The following is a 14,284-nucleotide window of genomic DNA, read 5'->3' as shown; positions in this document are numbered from 1 at the left end:
AATTAAAAAATGTGTGTGTGTATTCTGAATCTGAATGATTTACTTTTCTTACGATTATTAAAGATACTGAATATATTTACAGAATTATTATTTTCCTATCTATCTATTCTATCTATATAAGCAAAGAGGTGTAAATTGTTTCTGACTCTCTCCAGTAGCTTAAATACAAATATAAATCTTAAAATACATACATACTATTATTAAATTTAGCAAATTTAGAATTTACATGATAGCAATTATGTATAATTTTAATAGAGAATTTTAATAACAACTTTATTAGATAAACTGAATTTCTGTCAAAGAAGCCAAAAAATCTTCCCATTCTATATCAGTAAATATGTTATTCCAAAAACTCACACAAGCAGGCAAGGAAATCTGAGATCTATTAATAATAGAGCGACTATATTTTTCTTGGGTATGTAGTATTTGTAAATAAAACAACTACAATACCCATCATGCCCCTCGCTCACTGCACCAAAATGTCGCGCGCTCCACCTAGCGGAGAAGTTATGTTTGGCGCTCCAGCATCTTCAGTTGGTGACAGCGTCGCTCCTCGGCGTCAGGGAACAGGTGAGTCTCAACCTCAATTTATGATGTTTTTCCTTGTGTGGGAGAATATATTGTCATGGTAGTGATTCTGTTTAATACAGTTTATAACTTAAAGGAATCCTTTACAGTCGACGTCGGGGCAAACGCTGTACTTACCCGCACTTTTATCAGCGGATGTTGTAGTGTTGCGCGCCAGAGTATGAGCTGCTGTTTTTAACGGTCACCGCTGTCTGATTAATGAGCCCTTTGCTGTGATAAGGATAGCGATTCAAAGCTCACATGTTCATTTTATTTTATATTCATTATTTCGCGTGATGTTTTCTTCGGATAGCGACACGGTGACAGTCAGCGGTGAGATACTGCAGTAACGTTAGTTCTGTCACGAGAGCTCTGAGACACCAGTCACTGCGGAGAGGCATCGACAAAATTGGACATGTCGTATTTAATTTATTTGAAAACGATTCTGAATGTTTTTGAAGAGAACTGAATAGTGAAGTGTTTACGTCTTTAAGTAGTTCAGACGTAACGTCAGATGATTTAGTGTAACACAGTGTTTAGTATTTATTGCTAATGCAGATCTATCTATCTATCTAGTTTGAGATTTCTATTTATTTATTTTACTTGTAGGGTGGTTCAAAAACAGGTCTCTCGGAACTGAACTGTCAACAAAAAACTTTTATACAAAACACTTTTTGTGGTATACTCGTGTTAGGTAAACAGTAACAGTAGTGTTTTAAAACAGTAAATAATCGAAGTTGACTGATACTGATAATGTTACAAACAAATTCTGCGCCCGTTCAAGTGCCCAGAAATCGTTGGAGCGGCGAAGTGTTGCTATGGGAACAGGCGAAAATTTTTTCGTAAGCGTTTATGCTGTGTTTACGCGTTGGCTAGCTTATTATGTGGATAATGAAAATGTTTCAACATATATGAAACCTGTACGTATTTATATGTTGAAAATGCATAGAATTAGTTGTGTTGTGTTTAGTTGTGTGTTTTGGAGCACCTCCAGTCTTTTCAGCATTTGTTCTTGGTTAGAGTATTGTGCAGCGGTAGCAAAAGTTCTTGTTTTTACTATGGGCGTCTGTGAGAAATTGCTTTCTGAATTTTAATAGATCCCTAAAGGCTTATTATGTGCTCACACACATTATGATATGACCACAAAGCTGCATTTTACATCTAGTATATATTCTCATTAAGAGAGCACAATTTGGACGCTTTCTCAAAATTCTGACTTTTTTCTCATATAAACATAATTGTGAGACAGAAACTCTCAGTTCTGAGGGAAAAAAAATTGTAAAAATTCTTTTTTTTTTTTGCATTTTTAAGTTTATATCTTACAATTCTGAAATTTTCATATGAATCCTGAGTTTACGTTTTGTAATTCTGACTTTTTTCTCACAATTCTGATTACGTCTCACAGCTGTTTTTTGTTTCAGAGAATTACTGCCCATGGCAGCTTCTATATGAAACATCTTATGATAACCAATGAAATAAAGAGAATTGGTTTGTGTATTTCAACACATTGCCAAAAATGTAACATTAAAGGAGTCCTATTATGCTCTTTAACAGAGTCTTGATTTTGTTTTGGGGGTGTACTAGAACATGCTTTCATGCTTGGTGGCTCAAAAAACGCATTATTTCTAACACAGTTTACATAATTACAATACATTTCTCCCAGCCTGGCACAAATGACTCGATTAGTTCCGGGTTCCACCTTTCGAAAAATTAAATGTGTTGTGATTGGTTAGCTATCCCACTGCGTTGCGATTGGCGAACAGCTTAGATGGTGTGTCAGCACTGCCACGCCCCTTGTCAAAGAAGCAAGTTCCGTGTACAGCTGTTAGCGTAAGCTGGATTAAAGTGATTCTTACGTTTTAAATATGGATATTTTTCTTACAAAAACACATCTATTTGATACAGGAGGCCTTTATTAACCCCCTGGAGCCATGTGAGGCAAATTTTTATATAACTCAGATTGCATTTGTCTGAAAGAAGGAAGTCATATACACCTAGGATGCATGGAGAGTGAGTAAATAATACGCTACAGTAGTGTTGAGTCCTGTCATCAGCCTGCGAGATCGCCAATACGTGATATTATCGTGCTAATGTATTTAATTATTTACATACTTAGTTTCATTGCCTGAAACCAGCTCCAGCATAAGGCTAAAAGCAGCCTAACATTATCAAAGAACATCATCACTGATTAGCCTAGCCTGTTCGAGTGCAAGTTTATGCATTTTAAAAACACTCGCGGTATAAGTGAAGCTAACGTAATCTACACTGTATGATGAATAAATCCTTACCACATCAATAAAACATCTTACCACCGGCACGTTATGGCTCCGACGCGGCAGCCGGAGCAGACCACGGCTTCGGCATGTGTTTTGACCCCCTGTACTGTACACGTCTGTGGTGCGTTATTGCTCTGAATCAATGCTTGTGTTTATACCCACCGCGCTGCGGTTTGTTGAAGCGGCTCTCTGCGCTGCATCGTTAGGGTAATCCCTCACCTCATCCCCACACCAAGAATTCAAATTTCTGTGGGCGGGATTTAATTTAATGATATTCTAATGGACCGCGTTGTGACATCATTGCATGTGGAAAACAAACGTTGTAATCCAAAGGAGCCGTTTGTTGTAGTTCTTGAAAAGGGATTTTTAAAAACGAAAAATTAAAAATGAAATATCTCCCTTTGGAGTGGACTTTGAGATTTGTAACTTTGTAGATTTTTTATGCCGAAAGATACACACCACACACTGACTAAAGTTCAAAAAGTGAAAAAGCATAATAGGACCCCTTTAAATGGAACCCTGATTATTAAGACTTCTATGGCTTAATATAATGTAAATGAAGTCCCTTTCTGAAATATGCAGTAGAAAATCCAGGAAAGATTTCCGTTATTTAAAAAAATCCATATTGTTTTATATTTTGGTTTATGGGGGGCGCAATTATTTCGATGATGTGAAATGGTTGCACTCGGTCAGCTACTGCCGCTATCTGTTGCTATTTTAACCGCAACACAACTCGGAAAATAAAATACTGACACGATGACCACAGCTACTGAAAGAGCTTACAGATGAAGATGGATATAAGCATAGGCTTAAACCAAATTTTTCCCCACAAGGAGTATAAATGCCCCTGGAAATCGAGTGAAAGCCACGCTGAGAAACTCCTTCAGTGGCTAAGGTGTCATGACAAGTGTTGGCATGTTTACAGCCTGCGAAGATGTCATTTAGCTTTTCTTGTCTCTGCTGTTTTCAAGCTCTTTCAGTAGCTGTGGTCTACTAAAAGCCTCAAAGGCATCAGGGCTAAAGTGGAGAGAACAAAGACGCGGGTCTTTAGGAAGTTTTATTCGTCCACAGGCATCTTCCCATTTTTTTCTCCTCTTCTTATTGCTTAGAAAGCAGTGAAGACTTTGCTTCTCTTGTTGCCCTTCTGTACAATGTGGCATCGTATCAGTATTTTATTTTTTCAAGTTGTGTTGAGGTAAAAATAGCAAATACCAAACATAGGTTCGGGAGGAGCCTAATCATTCAGTCCTGTCAATCATCATTTCGAGCCTATATAAGCAGCACTCATTGCACAGTCCCAGCGTCATTCCTTCCAACATCCGTCCATCTCCGCTATCTTCTCCTCTATTTCTGTTATTCTCCCTCTGAGTAGTACCACAGTCGGGGGTTGAACTCACTGCTAAAGCGGAGCCTCGGGTTTGAGCCTCCATCAGGACAGGATGGGCAGGTGAACTTGTGAAATATGTATAAAACAATGTGAAGTTTTTTACATGACGTAAATCTTTCAACTAGGTAAATCTTTCTACTACATATTTCAGTAAGAGACATAATTTATGTTATTTTTTTTTAAGTTATATTAAGCCATACAAGTCATACAAGCCAGGGTTCCTTTAAAAAGTCTGCATTTTTTTTGGAGTCAGTGTGTGTCAGATTGAAGGAGGTAAATTTAGCTTTGCATACAACCATAAAATTAGGCTGAACTACAAATGCCCTTTTACAGAGGAAATGTTTAGACCTCTATTGCATCTTCATAGCAAGTCAATCAGTCTTGGGCGTAGTCAGTCCTCCAGTGTGATTACACAGTGATAGAGGGAAAAAAAAACAGTGGAAAACAAGTCATCATTTTTTTCTTCGAAAACTTTCATACTTCTTCTACCAACCAAAATAAAGCTAAAAACAGCCGAAGTAAAACTTTCCTAAATCACCCAGTGTCTAGCTATTTGTAGGTAATTACACCCTCAAGTTTTTTTCTGGTTAAACCATCAAAGGAAGTAGCAAGTGTGTCTCTAGGATAGACAGCTAAGCTCTCTAGAACACACTGTCCTAGATAGAGCTTTCTGCATTTCTATGAGTTCATACTACAGCAGTCTGATCAGAATAAAACCCCTGCTGTCTCAAAAGATAAAGGTTAAATCTTTTTGCTTTTTATAATGTAGTGTAGAGTGTTTGTATGAGATGCTGGAATTTGAGAGGTCATACCAGCAGTTAAGACAGCTTTAAACCATTAATCCATGTGTAATTGAGGTGTTTTGAATAGTCATATATACGGTAAGAACCTTGACTGGTTCTTCAGATAAAGTAAATTATCTCTGATAATTTAAGGAAGCAATGACAGCCCAGCTTCCTGGTCACATCATCCTCTTTGCTCTAACAAAAGCACACACATTGAGATCAAATGAAGTCACTATAAATAGTATTTGGCCTCTGGAATAGGAAGGTCAATTCCAGTCGAATGAGACATTCAGGAGTCAATGGTTCTCAATGGCTATAGCAGTGTGTGTGTCTGTAACAGTCATAGATGAGAAGATGGGATTTTTTCTTTTAACAAATAAAATAAATAAATAATTGAAGAATGTTTGTAAATATCTGGTAGTAGAGGGAATTTTAAATATTTAAAAAGGAAAACTTTTAGGCATTTGTAGATGAATAATAATGAGAATGTCTGAATGTATGATTTGGTTTTGCTCTCAAAAGTGATCAGTGCACCATTAGTTCTTATGTAGCCAGTGTGGTTTTGTGCGTGTGTGTGAAGTAAAGCTTAATTGCATACAGAAGGAATGTTGCTTACACAGCAGCTCAGCATCACACATCCCAACACAGCATCACATTATTTCACAGCTTTAGTCTAATCAATGGGACGATCAGAAGAGACCTGATTCAGTGGAGTTATTTTAGTAAATGGGATGCTTTGCATTTTTCTGCTGTCAATTCTGAGCCTGAAAAGAGTGCTGACTCTTGTCATGAGTCTTGTCATGAGATGATTCTCTAACATGAATCTTACCTGAATGCAAGGAAGGTAATATAACCCCAGCCAATGATACTAAAAAAAGATTACATTAATTTAAGAGACAATCTGTCATTGTGCCATGTGCATGCCTACAAAAAGTATGTAAATTATATTAATCAAAATTAATAATCACAATTATGAGTTATCCTACATGTATTCTTTTCACTGAGATCATCACACAACCCTCTACAATGCAAGTAAATTATTTGCATATGCAACTTAATCTTCACTCTGGGCAACTAAATGATGTCTAGCATTGGCTAATAAATTCTACTTGCCAGTGTGTGAGTTAAAGGCTAAGTATAAATTTAGCACAGATATGCTTTAATTCGCTGAACACTCAGACTAAGCCCTCCAGAGTTTCACTCTCTGTCGAGTGATCTTTGCTATTTTTCAATTCTCGATCTCAATCTTAATCTCAATAGATGCGCAGTGTACCTGTATTTGACGTACCATAAACTCTAGTGTGAAGGCACACAACTCGTCGTTGCTTTGCTGAGAGCACTGTTTCTCACACACATGCAAAGAAAGAGAGTGAGAGAGTATTACATACCATGCAATATTCTTTGTTGTATTTTCCTGTCAAAATAACAGTTTTTTTTTTGGAATTCTTCAGCTTTTAAGAACAACTATAAGATACTGCCAGTGTCTCTGGTAGTGGGTGGAACTAATGTGCAGATCTCATTGGCTGGTGCTCACCTATTATCGTCCCTGTTTTGATTTCAGCAAGTCAGTTTGTGCAAACGCAGACAACACTCGCTGATGCTTCAGAAAGAAAACTGATGCATTAAAGGGGTGTAAACTTTCAAACAGAATGAAGATTTGTACATTTTTCTTATTTTGCCTAAATATCATATATATGTTTTTTAATTTAATACTGCCATTCAGAATATGTTTCCCAAAAGACAAAATAAGTTACAATTACCCTGATCTTCAAATTCAAAAAGTTTTCACCCCCTGCCTCTTAACGCATTGTGTTTTCTTTCTGGAGCATCAGTGAGCGTTTGAACCTTCTGTAATAGTTGCATGAGAGTCCCTCAGTTGTCCTCAGTGTGAAAAGATGGATCTTAAAATCATACAGTCATTGTTGGAAGGGTTCAAATACACAAAAATGCTGAAAAACCAAAGAATCTGAAAGAAACAGCGGGCAGTTTACCTGTTCAGGACAAACTTGACCATCACTAAACAAAAAAACACAGTATTAAGATTTCTTTATGAAGTGTACATGTGATATGATGCTGCCAAAACAAAACCTTAGTAGGCAGTGTAATTAAGAATTAAGATACAGATCTTTTGGAACAGCCTTTGTGTCAGATGCCTTAAAATGCTGTCTCCATAAGGAGCTCACTAGGTTTTGGAACACAGCTAGTGTGGTGTAAGGAATGATGTGTAATATACTAGTCATTTGCATCTTCACACACAGCACATTATCAGTCACCACTGATTAAATGCCTGGCAACATCAGACTTGTTTAGTTGTCGGGGAAACTGCATGCGCCACGTGTCCCCAATACCTGTTAATGACATCAGGGATTTCCTCCAGAGATATGACTAAACAGTGTGCCTTAAGTCAAACAAATTGACTGTAGATTAGCCGGTCAGGTCTGTAGAGCTTACTGACTCAATATACATGTTTAATAGGCAGTATAATTTATCATATAATAATAATCATAATATAATAATAGTATAATAATAGTATAATAATCTTTTTTTTTGCGATCCCAGTGCAAGGGAGCGCACAAACAGAAAGAACTGTGTCCTGTCACACCCCATTGTCATATTCTTTGTCACACACAAATTGCCACTGGAATCTTTATCAGCGTCACACTTGGTTAGAACATAGTGTTAGACTTCTGTGAAAACCAGGGAAGCCTGTTTTGAATTTGGAGCTAGAAACTCAATTAATTCATGACCTGTTTACAGACAGTCATTCAGGCCTCCTCCTCTGATCGAATTTTCCTCTCTGTCTTGTTCTGTGGCTGATGTTTGGTTTGTGGGTGGATTAGTTTAGCAGTACCCAGGAGAACTGAGGACTGTGACTCTAATTGCACACATAAAGACATCAGAGCGAAAGGACATGCTCCAGTTTACCTTTGTCTCTGGATGTGTGAAACCCTAGACATTCATCCAAAGGTATTTTTACTTTCCAATTATGATTTCTTACTTTCAAACATTTCATTAAACTTCACTTCCCAGTTGGTGATCATGACGTGAGCACCGCTGATGCTTTCACTGATACTTTGCTGTGCATGGTTTGCATTTTTTCAAGCACGCAAGTACACACCCTTCGCTTGTCACTGACAATGATTGAAGCGCCAGCCTCTGTTCTGAGTTGGCAGATGGAGGTGTGTTTACAGCGTCTCTGACGCCGCTCTTTCATTTTGCCGGCTGTTCTGCTTTCTGGGAAATAATAATCTTTCCACACTACAGAGGAGTTTGGGATAAAAGGTAACTGACCCTAGTTGTAACCCTATTTGTGTTGTAAACATGCTTGATGATGGTGATTAGTGGTGTAGTTTAGTAAAGGCTGTTGCATTTTGACCTAAGAAAACTTAAGTGTAGCTTTTCTGAAGAACAGGCTGAATATCCCAAAGCTGAATATCTGGTAGTGCAGTTAAAATACATTTGGCGGTTCTACATTCAGACGACAGGAATGTGTGGAGGAAATGGACTGCATACTTGCTGTGTAAATCTCAGTCAGCCTGGGTAACTGCATGGAATGCTGTTGCCACATCGGATAGTGAAATGCCACGGTTAATTTAATTTCATACAGTCTTGATTTTTGAAGTTCTTGACACTTGAGGATAGCGATGCTTTTATTTTAAACTCTGCTTACAATTTTATTACTGCTGCTTGTGTGTAAGGGCATAATAATTTGGTAAATTCCTCCGAAATTGGTGTTATAACCTATGTAAGCAGATGAGAAATAAATGGCAATAGTGATAATAGCAAATACAGCTAATATGGAATAATTTATACCCTAGGTAGAAGAAGCATAATTATACAATCTGGGATAACTGTGTATGGCCTGTTCTCATTTTTGTTGAGTTAGTATAGGCTTATTTGTGCTATTTGTGTCATTGGTGTGCCCAGAGTGAACCCCAAAAAAGACATTTTGTATCTGTAATAGTTTTCTTTTTATGTTCAGTGATGATTATTATTCATGACAATGTGTATTATATTGCTGTAGTCTTTTAAGAATAATGTGAAACACTTTGTAGCATGTAGTAAATAAACAAATAGGGCATGTAATAAGTGTCCATAATAAGTTCCACTTTAAGTCACACTTTTTGCAATAGATAGAAAATATCAAACCAAATCTACATTAATCTCTATACATTTGAAAACAGACTTTTCATTTTAAAACGCTCTCCATCCACACGTTTTAAAGCATTTTCCAAAAGTTTCGTATTCCCACCAAAACACGTTGAAAATGTTAAATTTGCTTCAGTGTGTAAAGTCTCAAAAAAGCTCACTGAGATGATACAGATGGAACAGACATGAAAAGTTTTCCATGCAGTTCTTCTGGCAAGATAATTTTATTTAGGAAAATATCTCAGTGACGAATCCAGGTCATATTTACTTATCGTTATTTAGATCATGTCTGATCTAAAACGCAGCTGCCCTCTTGTTTTGGCACAACAACACAAGTAAAGTAAATTTTCACAGGTAAATTTTCTGTCATCTTTACAGGACTGTAATATAGAGAGTGTACAAATTAAGAAATCTGTAGCAACAGTATGAAAGTGGTATACACACAGATATCTGTTGGTACAATATGTGTCACATGACTAAATGTGCATCATTGTTTCAAAAGCTTCTGTTTTTACAGTCCACACTACAATGCAAAATAGTGTTTTCAAATGTATCCAATTTAGTCAAAAATGCCATCTCAGTGTGGACAGAAGGCCAAAACAGAGAGAAAAAGATGCATTTTCAAATGAAAACATATTAGTGTGGACAAGGCCCAAGTGCCATCTGCAAGCAAATGATGACAGAACATGGGTGTCAAATCCTGCTCCTGGAGGGCCACTATCCTGCAGAGTGTAACTCCAATAATTAAAAACACCTGAACCAGCTAATCAGGATCTTCAGTATTACTAGAACTCTCTAGGCAAGGTGGGTCTAGTTGGAACTAAACTCTGCAGGACGTGGAGCCTCTAGGATCAGGATTGCCTTTTAATCAGCTGATGTCAAGATGATATTTAGTGCATGCATGAAGTTGTCAATCAGGCACTTGCATACTTAAAAAAGCTTTAAATAAGTTGGGCTTAAATCATTCAAATTGTTGTCCAATGTATACTACTCACAGTCAATAAAGAGCTGGTTAACAAGTGTGTTCCTTCAAACAGACAACCACAGTTAAGCATTATAACATTTAAGAATATAGTCAAAAATATATACTATATATTTTCCCATCTTCTACATTTCTGATGATATTTGATTATGATGATATATTCATCTGGTATTTGCACACATTTTAAGTGTCCAAATACATTGTAAACACAAAGCAGCATTCAATGATTGAGTTATGCCTATGAATCCTCCTGACTTCAGTCTGCGTCTAGTTCAGTTGAGGTTATTGTTTCAGAAGTAAGAAACCCTAGTGTAAGCAGTAGAGTGTTTACTCATCCACAGCTTTAACACCACACATACAGGAAGCTCTGCTCCACAGGGACTGCAGATCTCTGAGAAAGATCAACTCTCTGCTGTGAATACTGCATGAGCAGTTTGACATACAGTTCATCTCTTTTTATCCCTTCTCTTCTTTTATCTGTGTTCTCATCCTTTTTGAATATATTGTAATATGTCGACTATCTCTCAGGGATCTTACATTAAGTAGTACATGTTTCTGTTAATAAGTAATGGTTTATATGACACTATAATAAGGAAATGTTGGTAGCACCCTTGAGCATACTTTGTCCTTTTCTGAGTTATGACAAGAGAGACTATTATCCTCTTTTTGTCTTGTGCCTTGTTTGTGATATTCAGCTGAATGTTTTATTGATAAACTTTTGTCCCTTCATTATTCTGAAATGAAGGGACTAAAATGTGTATTGGACACAATTTAATTGATTTCTGCTAAAAAAAAATCCCCAAACAAATGTTTGCTAGCCTGGATTGACAATATTAATTCCGTTGTTCGCTTGTTAAGTCTGACATCAAGCGTCACCTCTTCTGTGACTTCCGGGTCCGAACGCTCTATCAGATGACACGAGAAAACAACAAATGGTACTAATTATACACTCACAATGTGATGTAATACTACCAAAAAATGATAGTCCTACCCTTTAACTCCATACCGAAATGCCAGATAGCCATACAATGAAAATATAAATATAAATAAATAAATATAAAAATTATTTGTGTTTGTGACGCTGTGAACACGGAGACTGTAGTGTACACCATACATTTGAAAACGTTTAGCTTAAATGTTTAATATTAGAAAATGTATCATGTCTCATGCAATCACTTAATCAGTATTTCAAACACAGAGGGGCACCAGTAAAAAAGCTTGTAACAATGTCATGTAATGCTGCATTTACTTCAAGAAAGCTATCACTCAATAATCTTTATAACATTATAATATAATAAATAATAAAATAGCAATTTAATGCAATAGTTTGAGCTTATTATGGTAATGTGCAGGATTTACTGCATAGTTTAAAGCTTTAGTTGAAAGAGATTTTTTTTCTTTGGGAAAAAAAAAAGTCATTTACTGTACCTGACACATATCCAAAGGAATCTATATTGAATCAAATCAAGATCAAAACCAGAAATTAATGAGACTGCAAGCTAATCAGACAGCAGTGGTAAAAGTGCTGTGGGCATTAGCAGAGCTGCTCTGCTTTAGGGGGACGTGGATCTTCTAGGGCTCTATGAAATGCATTTTATTGTTTCCTAAATTCCGTTTTTTGGTCTGTTTTAATTGTTCAATTAAAAAATAATAAACAAAAAGCGTGTCTAATTAATTTAAATCATAAAATGTACACGTTTATAGTTGTGTATTCACAATTTAAAAGCAATTTATTAAAAGTTTAACAAAAATGAGATTTTTAGGCCCTGTGAAATACATTTTATTTTTTTCTAAAATTCAGTTTTATTTTGTCACATTCTATGTTTTCCATTCATTTTCTTGATTCCATTTTAATGGTTTTATTACGTTTTCTCCCATGAACTGAATTTTTATATATATATATAAAATTATTATTATATTATTACTTTTATTTTTTTTTTTCTGAAATACTGTGTAATGTATTTACTTTTTTCTGGTTAATAAATTGTGGTAAATGTTTTTTTCTGGTAAATATTCCTTAAAATAATTTAATTATTACTAGAAGTACTATCATTAGGCCTACATTAAGCAGCATATTTCTGTCACAGCTTCTGCAAGTTAAAACAAACTTTTTTTTTGATGGGTTGCTGTGCGGCTTGTTGTGTGTGAGAAAGTGATTCAGAGCAGTTCTAAAAATTATGTTTATGCGTGCTTCAGTATGTGTGTAATAAATGAAACCGCGTGTCTGCACCATTCATTCACACAGACACAGGACTTAAGATTCATATTTGAATAGCATTTTTGCGGCTTATTATATTCAATATTCATAGACACTAGTCCATATCATGTTTTGATTCAAGTGTACTGACCTGCTTTTAATTTATTTATCCAAAATTCCTTGACATTCTGCGTTATAGTACATGCCAATTTTATAACTGAATTCCATGATTCCGTCCACGTTTTCCAAATTTCGGAAATCATAGTGCATGTAATCTTCTTTACAGCACACATTTTTCATCTACATCTCACTGGATGCCTTGGTAGGAGAAGACATTACAACAGTAATTTTTATATTATTTATCAGTAAGTTTTTTCCTGATAATTCTTTGGGGACTGTTTCTGTAGGCCCATTCTAGATTAGAGGAGACTGTGTGACAGCTTTCCCACAGCACTGGAGAAGAGTTTGGATGGAAATGATAACTTCCTGTCCTGCTTTGTAATTCGAAGCTTATGACTTGGCATTTTAGGGGCCAGCACACATTTATTGCTCTCATGTGCTCTACAGATGTTACTTCACTGACGTGGACACACAGCTAATCCTGTGTGTGTGCATTTGTGCATCTTGAGCGGAGGTCAATCACTGAGATGATACAGACCATTAGAGGCATCATGGAAGCACTTTCAGATGTTTTCACATAAAACAGTTTTTAAGTGTTACTGATTGAATTCAGTTTTGACATGTACTAGGTTTGTGCATTTAATACTTAAATGTAAAACCAATTAATGTGTTTAAATGCATTTTGATCACATTTTGAGTAGAGCTTTGAATACTTTAGAAATCAAATCATACAATTGTAGTTGTTCATTATAAATTTTTGCTGTCTCATCTTAGCGCTGCTCTTCTCAGTCACGTTTAAATTAAGTTTAAGGCCACCCGCTAACTAGTTTATGCGTGTCTGAAAAAGTAAAAGGCACTCCTAAGTGGGCTCATGGGGCGACAGCCTCTCGCTACCTGTGTTACACATGTCTAATTGGCAGTTCTTTGCACGTGTCTGCTGTCTAATCAGCTGTCAGGCTGGAAAACAGCCATTGGCTTAGAAAATGAAGGCACATCTGTTGTTTGTCAAATCTTACCCTACCACTAAAAAGTTTTCCTTTCTTAGACACAGTTTGCAGAGTTTTGAAGTAGAATGCAAGCCTTCAGTTAAAGGTGGGTCTAAATAAAAGGGGACTGAAACCGCAGTTGTTCATATGAGATACAGATGTTGTCCAGACTTGCAGAGCAGGTCTTGTGGTTAACTGGTTATGTCAAATCAGCAGTAAAAATGGAAAACACACTGGTTTTGGTAGCAGTGAAGAGTGAAGTGAAACTGGGCTAAAGGGATGTTAAAATCTGATGAATTTGTCCCATACTGACTTTATTCATGTGTTATTTATTGGAGTTTTCTCCAATACTGGACTCAGCAGGGTATTAGGCTGCATCCCAATTCACATACTTTTACTGTGCATTATATGTGTACTTATTTAAACATGTAGAGTCATTTACAACTGTAACCATAATTATACCTAAAAGTTTTGATAATTGTTCCACACCACAACTTGCCAATCAGGGCTGTGCATTTTAGTCATTTTGACTGCTTGAATACTGTACATTTTTAAACGCTAAACCAATTAATGTGTTTAAATCCACACATCGATCTTACTCTGATTTAAAAAATGTGGCTGCATTTTTGGCACATTTGAGTAGAGCTTTGAAAACACACTTTGTAAACCTTCCAGAAATAGTATATCATCTGGGCATCTTTGACATACTTTTTATTAATGTACCATGATTTAAGATGGGTATAATTCTAACACTGCATTTGATTTAGGCAGGAAGGTATGTGGATTGGGACACAACCATAATCACCATGTGTTTCAGAAGGCTAGCCATGTCATA

The 14,284-nt window shown here is 36.3% G+C and overlaps 1 protein-coding gene across 2 annotated transcripts in view; it reads left to right on the top strand.

Annotated features, from left to right (window-relative positions):
- Window positions 1-496: 496 nt before the first annotated feature.
- The window catches only part of specc1 (sperm antigen with calponin homology and coiled-coil domains 1), a 128,796-nt gene continuing 115,008 nt past the window's right edge, over window positions 497-14,284 (top strand). The window contains exon 1 of one of the 2 annotated variants that reach the window (XM_051108956.1): window positions 497-570. The gene's annotated coding sequence lies outside the window, so the exon portion shown is untranslated. Of the gene's footprint in view, window positions 571-8,208; window positions 8,298-14,284 lie in introns of those variants that run through there. The other variant, XM_051108957.1, reaches the window with a different exon arrangement.

The sequence above is a fragment of the Labeo rohita genome, chromosome 5, assembly GCF_022985175.1.
Source record: "Labeo rohita strain BAU-BD-2019 chromosome 5, IGBB_LRoh.1.0, whole genome shotgun sequence".
Taxonomy (NCBI): domain Eukaryota; kingdom Metazoa; phylum Chordata; class Actinopteri; order Cypriniformes; family Cyprinidae; genus Labeo; species Labeo rohita.
Note: the sequence above shows the minus strand (reverse complement) of the source record. Positions and strands in the feature narration are given on the sequence as shown.